This window comes from Sorex fumeus, unplaced genomic scaffold, assembly GCF_029834395.1.
Source record: "Sorex fumeus unplaced genomic scaffold, SorFum_2.1 ptg000265l, whole genome shotgun sequence".
Lineage (NCBI taxonomy): Eukaryota > Metazoa > Chordata > Mammalia > Eulipotyphla > Soricidae > Sorex > Sorex fumeus.
This window is the reverse complement of record NW_026606322.1, coordinates 2,850,608-2,858,966: the sequence shown is the minus strand read 5'-3', so window position 1 is coordinate 2,858,966 and position 8,359 is coordinate 2,850,608. Positions and strand designations below refer to the sequence as shown.

Below are 8,359 nucleotides of genomic sequence, written 5' to 3'. Positions count from 1 at the left end.
TAAGTGCCTTAACACATGTACTATCTCTCTGGCCCCTGTAGTAATATTTGGAGGGTTTGGGTGACACCTGGACATGCCCAGGGGCTATTCCTGTCTCTGTGTTCAAGAGTAATTCCTGGCAGAGCTTGGTTGGTTCAAATGTGGTAGCAGGGATTTGAACCAGGGTCGCAGCCACTGCAGCTGCATGCAAGTGCCGGATCACCTGTACCATTTCTTAGGCTCCACAATACTGTTACTATTGGAATTTTGTAGATGAAGAAACTGAGGCACGAAGATGGTAGACAACAATTCCAGGACCACAAAACTAATAAATAGAAAGAAATACAGCAGAAACTGGGCATGAACATTATTAGTTAAACCAACAGGTTAGTCTTATTTCTGTTTCAAAGAGAGATTATATCTTATTCACTCCAGCGAACATAAGTAAATTTACTGACCGATGTTTTGTTCATTAATTTTGTTGAACATTATCAGGGTGCAAAATAATGACTAAAAGGCTTTGAGGTATGGAATTTGTCAAAGAAAGATAGGGTTCTTCCCTTCAAAAGAAGTCAAAAGTTAGTAGGAAAGCAGACTGAGAAACAGCGAGGTGCAGTACAAGTAAAATACAACAAGAGCTTTAATGGTGCCATAAACAAAGTGCTCGTAGATCCAGTCATGAACAACATATTTCAAAATAATAAGAAAAATTTTGGTTAAAAATTTTACCTTTGGATGTTAGTGGCTCACACCACAGCTTCTTCCTGACTTGCTTGCAGCTCTACCACTCCAGGTGCGATTTGCCTCTGGCTAACATCATCGGTTCTACTCTGCAACAAAAGCAGAAACCCTCATTTCCAGCTAGATACCAGAAGTTTTCACACCCAACCTGTACTGTATTAAGGACCACATCAAAACTACTCAATAAATTACATGCTGCTCACGGTTGTGCTTCTTGTCATTTGGTGAGATGGCAGAGAAGAGAATAATCTCTAACCTAATCCCTTAGTATCTCCCAGGGCCTCTAACTACAAAGATTCACCCCCAAATACAACAAGAATACTGGAAAACCAATGGGAAACCTATAAACACATAGAAGCCCACTAAGTACAATGAATAAAAATAATCTCACTGGATACATAAACAACAACAACCAGCTCAGTAAATCCTCCACCAATGACTTTAGTGACACCATGTTAAGGATGTTGAATGAACTCAAAGAAACCATGACATAGGTATCAAAGCACTAGAAAGTATAGGAATTGAAATGAAAAAAATTACTACAATCAGAAATGATAGGAATGAAGAACCTGGTCACGGTCCTCCCGTTGTTCAACGATTTGCTCGAGTGGGCCCAGTAACGTCTCTATCATGAGACTTGTTGTTACTGTGTTTGGCATACCGAATACGTCACGGGTAGCTTGCCAGGCTCTGCCGTGCGGGCGAGATACTCTCGGTAGTTTGCCGGGCTCTCCGAGAGGGGTGGAGGAATCGAACTCGGGTTGGCCATGTTGGCCGCTTGTAAGGCAAACGCCCTACCGCTGTGCTATCGCTCCAGAAATGATAGGAATGAAGAACCTGGTGGCTGATATAAAAAATTCAACAGAAGCTCTGAATAAAAGAATAACAAAAGCTGAGCAAAAAATCAAGGAGCAACAAGATAAGATCAGTTTAGTGGTGGGGGTATGGTGCCGCCAGCAGTCAACCTGTGAGGCGACTGCATCAGCAGCCTGATGGCACCTTCAGACTTCTAAATACCCCAAAATTGCTGCTGTGCCTTTGGCCAGACCCCAAAAATTTGGGGCAAAGTTTACCAAGAAGGAAAACGGCCAAAAGTTAGGTATGTGGAAGACACATCCACAAACCACTTCGGGCTCAGCTATATAATTGGAGGCATGGCCTCTCTGGTTCCTGATTGAACTGCTTAATGGCCATGATCCCAGAGACTCAGAAACAAATCTCAAAACTCAACAGCTTTTGGCAGAAATGCGTCTGGTCCCTGCAGTAAGTTACTGGCGCTGAGTCAACCCAGGTGGGAATAGGTTTCGTGCCTTGGTCTGTTCCCCCTGGCGGCCTGGTGGCCGCCACCCTCCAGAGACCACTGGACAGTCAGGTTTGGACCCGCCGTGACAAGACACGTGGGGCCTCACGGGATGGGGGTGGAGTCGGTCCTTTCCTTCCCACTCCAAAGAGACCCCGAGTCGCCGCCCACGAATGGCCTCTCTGGCTCCTGATCAAGCTGCTTAACGGCCATGATCCCAGAGACTCAGAAACAAATCTTGGAACCCAGTGGCTTTTGGCAGAAATGCAACCGGACCCATGGTAGGTTAGTGTCTCCGGGTCACCCCAGGGGAGAAAGGGTGTTGTCCCTCCGCCTGCTCCCCCTAGGCTTCTCAGTGACTGCCATCCTCCAGAGGCCATTGGACAATCAGGTTTGGGCCCTCAGTGATGAGACACACAGGGCCACATGAGATGGGGGTGGAGCTGGCCCTTTCCTCCCCATCCCAACGAGACCCCAAGTCGCCGCCCATGAATGGCCTTTCTGGCTACTGATCAAGCTGCTTAATGGCCATAATCACAGAGACTCAGTAACAAATCTCAGAACCCAGCAGGTTTTGGTAGAAATCCCTCCAGATTTAAGTGTTAAAACTTGGGAATTTCAAAATCGCGCGGCCATTACTACAGCCATGCAACATCGTATGTTATTCTTAACCAGCAGTAGAAAACAAATTGTCTACTGTTGCCTTTTCAGCAGATCTGAGTGTTAGGGTAAAATCCCAAATAATAATGGTGGGTCTGGTGTCAAGATATTGAATGTGATCAAAGTAGAGAGAGAGTAATGTGGAAATCATCTGCCCCACAGGTAGGCGGAGGGTGTTGGATGAATGGTATACTGGGGTTTTTGGGGGTGGAGAATGAGCACTGGTGAAGGTATGGGTGTTTCATTGTATGACTGAGACTTAAACCCGAAAGCTTTGTAACTGCTCTCATGGTGATTCAATAAATAAAATTATAAGAAATGGGAAAAAAAATGTAAGGTGGAATTTATGCTCAATTCAATCAGCTAATCAGTGGCTGAATAAATAGCAGTACTCCTACATAAAAAAAAGATCATATTAGTGGGCTGACTACATGATTTGCATGTAGGAGGCCTGTATTTGATCCCTGACAGAGTGTGGTCCTCTGAGCACTGCCAGGAATAGCCCTCTGAGCACCACATCAGCAGTGGTTCTTTAGCACAGAGCTGAGAGTAGCCCCTGACTACCTCAGGATATGGTCCAAAGCAAAAATAAATAGGAACCAGAGAAATAGTGCATTGGGTAAGAGACTTGCTTGTGTACAAACTACCCTAATTTGATCTCGTGATGTGTCCCAGTGGTCGACACCTGCCTGGTAGTGTGTGGCTCTAAGTTCCATTCCTAGTGCCAAGTGTAGTCTCCAACACTGCCAGGGTGTTTTCCAGTACTTCATAATCAATGTGTGAGCCTGAATCTTGAAACAACAACAACAAAAGGTAGGGGAATGAGAAAAAATAATAAATGAATAAACTTTTAAAAACTTATCTTTGAGTTGAACTTTAGTGGATGAGGAGAAATTTGAGAAGTCGGGAAGTGAATAAAAGACAGTCCAGGCAAAAGAAGTGCATGGGCATATGCTCACACTTAGTCACTGTTGACTCACTAACCTTGGTGCAGAGCTTGTTCCTGGAAGAGCAAGGAGTTTAGAAGTCTGGGGTTTCTATGTCTTATGGGATCTGAGAAGTCCTAATTTGGTATAGAAGAGTAGAAAGGCAAAACTGTACAATCTTGGAGTTAAAGGGTCCCTGAGGACCATCTCTTCCAATAGCCTATCCAATTTGTAAATCTCTAAAGCTGTCCTACCAAGTGACCATCAACACTAGCTCATGAACTTCAAGAAACAAAGATGTCAATATCTCCTGAAGCAGCTGGTCCCATCACTTTCTAAAATTATAATGCTCATTTATTTATTTGCTTATTATCTGTTCCTCATAGTATAATTAAAGCTCCCTACAGGCAGGGACACTATTGTTTATCTGGTATCTGCCTAGCACAGAGCAGGAGTACAGTAAATTTTTGTTGAAATTGATGCATTCCATCCAGGATAATTGACACTTATAAAGCTTTCAAGCAATTTCTACAATACAGTATTTAATATACATGAAGCCAGTTATAGTATCCCTTAAAATTTTTCCCAGGTTAAATATCTTCAGTTGGTCAATGATTCTTTATTAGACAAAATGTTGGAAATCATCACTGTCCTGATTAAACTCTATTATATTTGTCTCTATTTGTCATTCAACTCTATTTGTCTGTTTATGTATATTTCTGTTTATGTATTGTTACAAGAACTGAAGTCAGTACCCCAATTTCATGATACCCTCCAGACAGTCCTGATCTCCTCTCTTTTTCTAGGTTATAGATTGTGACCTACAACTGCTTCACTTGCTTGCTGCACACTTTACCTGGCTAGCAACAATTATTCCTTAAAGTGTTCACCAAGTACCCCTTTGCCCATTCCCTCTTGTCCTGCTATGTTCATTGCACTGTTTGCTCTCATCTCTCTTGTCTTAATTAGTGCAGATAAATATTGAAAACTAAGGCAAAGGAGGCTATAACAATAACATAGGTCAAAAGACACGAGGTACTGAACTGTGTGTCCAGAAAGAAGAGAAAAGAGAAACACATTAGATTTCATGAGTAGAAGCTGCATTTCACTGATTTAGTGACTACCAGCACACTTTTTCAAGCGGTCCCTCTCCTTCTAGACAACTTAAGAATTGGGAATTATACCAGAGTGTTGAGTCTAATTCAGGGCTGCTTCCCTGTTTGGTTATTAAACTTTGGGACATTAAGAAATGAACTGAGGGAGATGATTGAGTAGAAGGCATTTCTCTATTCATTTTCTTCTAGACTGTAGCACTGTCCTCCCATTGTTCATCAATTTGTTCAAGCAGGCACCAGTAACGTCTCACAACAAATTGCAAGATTTGTTGTTACTGTTTTTGGCATATCGAATATGTCACGGGTAGCTTGCCAGGCTTTGCCACGCAGGCAAGATACTCTCGGTAGCTTGCCGGGCTCTCCGAGAGGGGTGGAGGAATTGAACCTGGGATGGCTGCAATGCAAGGCAAACACCCATCCACTGTGCTATTGCTCCAGTCCTTCTCCTAGACTAGAAGGGGAAAAAAGAGAATTAGGAGCTATTTCCCAACTTCTACCTACTTCACTGCCTCTGAAGCAAGCATATAACTCTTTTAAAGACACACACACACACACACACACACTCACACACACAAAATCTCACAACTCTTCCCCCCTATGTACTCTATAGAAACATACTTGGGGAAAGTAAATGGCAGCAAGATATCGAATTGTATAGCTGAGAAAAAGATGGGTCTATGAACTATTTTAAGAAATTCAGGTATAGACTTTAAGATAATGAAGCATTTGTCTTTGGATATATTGAATTTGAAGGTCTGTGGATATATAGATGCAGTTGGACCTTTTTTAGTACTTTGACTTTGAAACACAGAGCTGAAATGTAGATTTGTGAGTCATCAACAGAGGTACTTGAAGAAGCTCTCACCAGAGAATAAAAATGTTGAAGATCTTGTAGACTGAAGAAAAGGTCATGACTAAGAATAAAAACGTTAACAATAGCCATATATCGTGGGTAGATGGTGGAGGAAATCTCCTAGAAGGAGTGACAAGAGTTCCCAGAAGGTATGAGAAGAACTTGATGAGTTTAATGTTCAAACAGTCAAAACTGCTCTTATTGCAGTAAGAAGAGAAATCAGTAGCATCAAATGCAACAGAAAGTTCTTGGAGAACAAAAATAGTTAAGATGTCACTGAGTTCATTAATGAAGAAGTAGTTTGATAACCCTAGAGTTAAAAGTTCAGTGAACTTGGAGCCAGGTGCAAGTTGTTAAGGAATAAATTAGGGACAAAATTATAGCAATGAAGTCAAAGGAGTAAATGTTTGACTCTACTTTGAGAGGCATGGAAAGTGAATATACACACAAAAGAAACAAATCCATATGATATTTTAGATGGTTTGCATAGTCTAAAATAGCCTGTGGTTAGTTATCACTTCATTATTTCTTACTGATTCACAAATTAGGCAGTTTGCAGGTCTGTTAATTGAAGATACCAAATATTCAATAGACCACAGTATTTGAAAAAAGAGAAAAATAGAGATAGATTTTTAATGGATAGATTTATCGAATCAAAGTTGGGCTTTGATTCAAAAACATGTCTTTTCTTGCCATTCCTTTCATCTAACATTCAATTGTTAGATGTCCAGTAATTTTCTTTGAGATTTGTTCTTACCAAACTGCCTTAGCTGCATTACAGATAAAAACTCTTAGACTTCCACATAGTCTGTTGGATTTACTCCTAGGTTTGGTGATTTTATCACCATCCCATTATCAACACCCCTTCTAAATTCTCTTTTTTATCCTTAGGGGCATGAACTTCTGGAAAGATCCCATTTTCTCCATCCAGGGGCCTCCATCACATTCGGACTCATAGAATGTTGCTTTTTGAAGTGACTTTATGTGTAGGATAACATTGCCACAGGGAGCTTAGGTTTATCGGTTACACCCATCACAGTGCTCACTAGTCACTCCCATTCCTCTGTTTATCTGTAAACTCTTCCTTCTCTGTGCTCTCCTCCTCAGCCAGTTAATCACCTTTTCTCCCTAATCAGATTCTGTTAGCTTGTAAGATCATATCCTTCTAAGACACTGAACTTGTATTGTAAGTTATGTCTTTTGCATAGTTTACCTTAAAGCAATGTCCTTTCTGTATGGACACACGAAGACAGTAAATATTATGCTTTGTAACTTGGGAGTTGATTAACTCCAAATAATATTTACTCCGGGCATCTGCTTTCTTGACTCAGTTCCCTTAGTTCCTAGCACTCCAAAAGCAGGGTCCCAACGAGGGACTGAATGAACCCAGGACAAGCTGTGAGCTACCTGGCATCGAAATGGGCCAGGTCAAAGCACCATGATACTCAAGTATAAGTTGAGGGGATGATCATGGACAAATGCTGTCATTATCCAAAAGTAAGTAACGACGAGACTAGGACCTTGCTGGAGCTAGGAAGACTAACCTGGCCTGAGGACTGCGGAATATATAGTGAGATGTCCTCAGGAAGAACCAAACTGTAAGTTTATATCTCTTACTGTGCTCATACAGAATGACATTGCTAGAAATATTGGAAGTAGATTTACTACAACTATTTAAGTAGATTCCTACTGAGGAAAGAACACACCCTTGTTGGGATCCCACCTTTAAGCAGATCTCCCAGTAATCTGGAATAATCTCTTTAGATGATATTTTATCCTTGAGTTAATCTCTTTAAGGAGCGGTCTTACCTCTTTGTTGATTTGTTAATGTTCAACCCACCTTTGTGTCACCACCCTAAGGCTCAGGCTCAGGCTCTAGCTTGGGCTCTGGCTCGGGCTCCAGCTCCAGAGGGCAGAGTCAGAGGTGAGAGGGGCTCTGGCTTGAGAGAGAGAAGCAGAAGGGGAGTGAAGATTGGAATAAACGACAATTGAGACCCACCAGCCTGGCCCTCGTTTCCTTCCTTCGCCTGCCCATTGCCATCGACCTCCCCGGGGTGGGGGAAGTGACGTGGGAGAGACAGGGCGCCGCTGGACTTCTGAACACACACATTTATGGTTCTGGCTCATTTTTCTCAACTTCTATTAACAGATAAAATCAGAGCGGGAAAGAGGCTTGCTTGAGGAAGCATTAGCACATGACTGAAGTTTTGTCTTTAGAGTCAGTTGTGACTAAATCTTGTCTTCATTATTACCTAATTGTATGATATTAGGTTAGGCTATTCACATTCCAAACTTTAGTTTTCCATTTTAATTAAACGGTTCATTGGGCTGGAAAGATAGCTAAATGGGCTGGAGATTTTACCGAAAGTGGGAACCCCAAGATCAATCCTCAGCACCACGTTGTTCTAGAAAGAACCCCCAAATACCCTGGAGTAGCCCCTGACCACCACCAAGTGCAAAGCAAAAACAAACTAGTAGGGCTAATAAAAGTACCTACTGAGTTCCTGGATAAGTAGTAGTAGAAACTAAAAAAAAAAATGTTGACTTCTTCCCTTTGCTCAGTGTTTCAGAGCTAATGTGACAGTTAGAAGACTCAAAACAAACTCAGTTGTGGCGGGGGCACCTTGAAAGTGGGCTGGGAGGGTGAGGGGACACACTGTAGAGGGCGTAGTCTCAGAATATTGTATACGCAAAACCCTATGGTGGAACTGTATTGTAAATCACAGTGCCTACACTTAAACAACACAAGACCACTAAAATTCAGTTCTTATGACTTCTAGGCCAA

General features: G+C 42.0%; 1 non-coding gene across 1 annotated transcript; it reads left to right on the top strand.

The window, feature by feature from the left end:
• Window positions 1-4,787: 4,787 nt before the first annotated feature.
• Window positions 4,788-4,919, top strand: LOC130018712 (small nucleolar RNA SNORA36 family). Its single transcript, XR_008791602.1, has one exon. It is a non-coding gene; the product is annotated as a small nucleolar RNA SNORA36 family (small nucleolar RNA).
• Window positions 4,920-8,359: the final 3,440 nt, after the last annotated feature.